The 5,231-nt window shown below is 27.6% G+C and overlaps 1 long non-coding RNA gene across 1 annotated transcript; it reads right to left on the bottom strand.

Moving 5' to 3' along the window:
- Window positions 1-1,846: 1,846 nt before the first annotated feature.
- Window positions 1,847-3,646, bottom strand: LOC107884222. Its single transcript, XR_003838649.1, has 3 exons — window positions 3,489-3,646; window positions 3,123-3,200; window positions 1,847-3,058 (listed from the first exon to the last, which is right to left on the bottom strand). It is a non-coding gene; the product is annotated as an uncharacterized LOC107884222 (long non-coding RNA).
- Window positions 3,647-5,231: the final 1,585 nt, after the last annotated feature.

Genomic DNA, 5,231 nt, shown 5'->3' on the forward strand with positions numbered 1-5,231 from the left:
AATTTTATCAAGTATAGGAATTGATAAAATAAACATATGATATACATATTACATGTGTATATAAAATGCTAATATAAACAACCGGTGAAATTTGCATGTATCTACGGCAATTTGTTGTAGAGTTATACCAAAAACCAAAATCGATTTTGTCGAAAACCATCTTTGCGTAAAAATTCCCGTTTTTTCATAATTTTAGATTCTAAGTGGAACGATGAATGTATTGATTTTACAATGCTGTGTGTTTTTTTTTTATTTTTTTTTTGTGTCTGTTATCAACTTTTAGGACAGTAAAAGTGCTGGGATTGTCTTCAACAGTAGGTTAGGTTTTGATAGGAAAGTGAATCTAGTTGGTACTTTGGGGGGTCAAAAGTAAAATGTTTCCAATAGTTTTCAAAAGCGCCGTGAAAAACAAAAGAAAAATTAAGGAAAAACGGGAATTTTTACGCAAAATCTGTTTTCGAGAAAATTGATTTTGGTTTTTGGTGTAACTTTAAAATGAATGACTATAGATACAAAAAATTTTTACTGGTTGTTAATATATCTATTTTCTATACAAGATAAAATTTTCAAAATATTTTGATTTGTTTTGAGCTGTTTACGGACATTTTCAGTTTCCAATTTAATTAGTTTTTTTTTCTATGAATGTCAATAAAACTTTATTTGTTGAGTAAAAATACTTGAAAATTTAATACAAGGCGCCTACTATATTGTTACAATGAGATTTAAAAAATATTAAAAATCCTTAATCACAGTTTTTTTTTTATTAGCATTTAAAGTTCAAAAATTGACAAAATATATAAAAATCACGAAAATTAGCAAATTATTTTGAGTTAATAATTTGTAAAAATTTTTCTTTTTAGAACTAAAATTTTAAAATGTAATACAAAATTCTTTATAGGATAATCTACCTTTATCAAAAAAAAAATGTCTATAAGAAACTCAAATTAAATTTTTATGAGCGTTTCAAATTCATATTTTTACATATATTCACTCGATTTCTTATGTAACGATTTTCTTATTTTGTTGTAATTAAAAATCAAGAGACTGTAGAAACTTGAAAATTTCACTGAATGTTTATATTAGCATTTTCTATATACGATAACATTTTGAAAATAATTTGACTCTTTTTGAGCTGTTTACGAACATTGTAAGTTTTCAATTTTTTTAGTTTTTTTTTCTATAAATATCAATAAAGTTTTATCTGTTGGGCCAAAAAGTGTAAAAAATTAATACAAGGCTCCTGATACATTGTTACAATAGCAGTTGAAAAATATTAAAAATACATAGGCACAATTATTTTTTATAAGCATTTGAAGTTGAAATTTTGGCAAAAAAAGAGCGACATCCACTTACCCACCTTTTTTAGTTTGGTCATTATATGAAGATTGCTATGTAGTACGTTTACAAATTGACTATGAAATATTTGATGAAATAGTGGCTAATTTATACTATACGAAAACATAATATTAGTTTTCAATGAAAAAATATTATTTTTATTGTTGTAAATTTTTTGTGAAAAATAATAAATTAAAATTAATAAAACTGACTTTATGATATTCTAATACAAGTATTTAAATTTTGTTAAAAAATACTTTTAAAAAGTATTGAAAATACTTAAAAAATTTTATTTAGAATACAATGTAAATACTTTGAAAAGTATTTAAATACAAGTATTCAAATACTTATATTCGAATACTTTATAATACTGGACTCAAGAAACCAGATACTTGGTCACTAAAAAATTATATGTAAGTATCCTTGGTACCATTATGTATGTACCAACATCAAAGAAGTGGAAATATGAATTCTGTAAATAACAAGAAATAGTTATTTAAGTTTACTTGTTTATTTACATAGTTTTGAATGTTCATATTACATATTTTTTAATACAATTATAATAATTTTAACTTTAAGGTATGACTGAACTACACATATTTATTAATGCACAGCAAACAGTTACAATAGAATCTAATTATCATGTCTCATCATCTTGATATTTTAGAGTGGTTATTTGTGCTGGACCATTTAAAATTTAAAATTTTTATCTAGTCAGACCAATAATACTCTCAATAAAAATTCTGACAAATGCAATTTTTCTAGTTTCTTCTATAGAGCATGGATGCAACTGGGGTAAACCCTTTTTAAATGCTGGAGTCTTTAATGTAGCACAATGAAAACCAACACTTTCATTAATAGTAAATCCTCTGTCGGCCAAAACAACATCTCCTAGAATTAAATTATTTAAAGTTATAATTTTCAAATATATGTTTATCGCTAACTCTGCCAACCCATCCCTCAGGTATAGGGAGTTATAGCTATAAGATACTTTACAGTATTTTTATTTTTGTAAGATGACCATGGTTGTGCCCTTGCTTTTAAATTTGACGGTTTTTCTATAACAATTTCAAAACAATCAATAATAAAAGAAACTGAATTGCCAAATATTTAAAAAAATGATCTTGGAATTTTACTGCGTAGAGCTTCCCTCTCTAGCCAATACGTTAGATTTTTAGAAACATGTGTTCTAACAATATGATGACTTTTCTGAAAATAATTGATACTGTTGTACATGTTACATTAAATCTATTACTTAAATCAGTAAATGGAATATTTAATCTTAATTTCATTAGAAACAATAGAAGTTTTTGAAATTTGTTTAATCTCTGATTATTATCAGTTAATCCATATTTAATGTGCTCTAATATTAAATTAAAAACATCAATTGATTCAAGTCCTGTGTAATAAGTATACATTTTTTCCCACCCATTAAATGTTTTTTCAGTCAAGTTAAAATAATCTATTTAATTTTGTAATTCAGAACACTTATCTCATAAATTCTCCAACTCGCTGTCATCTTTTAACTTAAGATTAGTATTACAAGCTGTTCCACTTTTTTCAATAGCATCATTCAACAAATTATTTTGTACATCAATGCTCATACTGGGTTCAGAAGAATCAACCACATTTAATTTTACAGTATTTTGAAACAAACGCGTATGTTTTAATTCCATTATTCTACTTGCATGATTGTACCTTTTAATTGCAGGAGTAGCTTTGCCTAATATGAAAAAAATAATGGTTAATTAAAAATGTAGAAAATAAATATGAAAAAAATTATTTACCTTTTCTCGAGTTTTAGCCCATGCTTAAGGTTGGTATCCAATCTGGATTTTCATAATCATTGTATATGGCTGGTTTACCTTAGAATAAATAATTTGAATAAAACAAAATAATAATTTATAATATTCTTGATAGATACTTGTTTAATATGCTACCAACCTTATATCTTGTAATGTAGTAATAAATCACATTGTTCCTAATATTTTAGTATATTAGATTAAATAGGTCTTAAGTCCCTACTATATAAGTCAGTTGTACAAGTGTGATTATGAATGTAGTATATAAGTGGATAGGTAGGATATTAGTCAGTCAAGTACCAAATCAGTCACTAAGTAATTAATGTTTAATAATTTCAATAAAATATTTACCAATTTTAAAATGAACTGAACAAATTCTCATATTCTTAAGCTGACTTTCATGAACATCAGTTCTGTCATCAACTGCAAGGCTAGGCAAGTTAATGATTTTTTTTTAACTCAGTTAAATTAAGTTAATAAGCACCAATAACAAAAAGTTAAAAGTTAAAAGTTAATTCAATTATAGGTTAACTCAGTTAAGTTAAAAGTTAATACACACTTTTTGTTAACTTTTTATTAGGTAAGTTAAAAAAAAGTTAATTGGTTTATACAACATTAGCATACTTAATTTTTTTTCTACCCAAATTAAATTATAGACTGTAGTGTTTATACTTTATACAGTATTTCCATATAAGTTAGATTCGAATGATAAACATTTTTAACTTTAAACAAATCACAGTAAATATTTTTTGACATGAAAACGAAATAGATTGAGATAGTGAAATAAAATTGAATTAAAAACAAAATTAATTTACTTAATTTACTTCATAAAATGAAAAATTAATTCGTTAATTTCTTATAATTAAAATAGAAATGTAGTAAGTTAGCAGTTAAGTTAATGAAAAGCCAAAAGTAATTAATTAAGTTAGAAAGTTAAAATAAAAAGAACTTTTTAACTTAACTTTGACTTTTTAACTCGTCAGTATTAAGCCACTCTGTTCGCTGTTTTAACATTTGTATTTTTAAATTTGACGGAACATTCACTTTAATCTTTGGAAACTGATAAAATGACAACGATTTGTCCAAGGTTTTGTTTCCACAAGCAAAAACGATACAAATAGTCGGCATTTTATGCAATAGATTAATGAATAATGTCGAATTAACAAATAACAAATGTAATCAAATCTGAAAACGCATTGAAGATCAGCACTTTCATTTTTCAATTCACTTTCATCGTTTATTGGACCAATATGATAACGCATGTTTGATAAGATAACGCAATTGCTTGTATACTGCCCTAATCATATGCATAGGCGGAAATCCATTTACATTTCAGGGGGCTAACATTATTAACATAAATGTGAGTGGAGGGGGGGTGCTTCGATCCCATACAGCTAACAAAGGAGGGGGCTTGACGGGATAAGCCCCCTCCCGATCTCCGCCTATGCTAAGGGCACCTATACTTCGCTAATAATATCTTTAATACATGTTATTCATAGACATATAAACTAATGGACAGCGCATTCCACTCGGCCCGGTCAAAATGCACAGGAATCATATAAGAGAAAGAACATACAGGTGGGGGTAATTATACACCTATGGAACTAATACTGTATTTCTCCCTCCCCAAATTCTCTTTTCTATTTTACTCTGCATAACGTACCCCTGACATATCTCTCTAAGAGCTGTCTATTAGTTAATAGGTCTACGATTTTATAAATACCAACTTAAACACGTCTAAAATAGTGTAGCTCATGGTCGACTTGCTCGGTGCTGGATGTTGTTGTACCTGAATTCGCGAAAAGAAAATGTAGCAATATTTGCAAAAGTCGGTATTACCAACTGTCGGTATCTAGAACCATTGTTCTGTGCTGGAACTACGGTCTATGAGTAACTACATACTACCACCTACCAACTGGCAACTAGTATGAGTTCATCGTTTCTATCGTCGTAGTCGCCGCCGCCTTCTATCGTTTTCTATCGTTCTGTAATATATATCTATCGTTCTCTCGGCGTGTTCTTCCGGTATCGCGTGCGTAAGGGCTGACCGCACCATCGCAACTTTCTGGAAAAATGTAAGTATTGCAATAAATA

This window comes from Acyrthosiphon pisum, chromosome X, assembly GCF_005508785.2.
Source record: "Acyrthosiphon pisum isolate AL4f chromosome X, pea_aphid_22Mar2018_4r6ur, whole genome shotgun sequence".
Lineage (NCBI taxonomy): Eukaryota > Metazoa > Arthropoda > Insecta > Hemiptera > Aphididae > Acyrthosiphon > Acyrthosiphon pisum.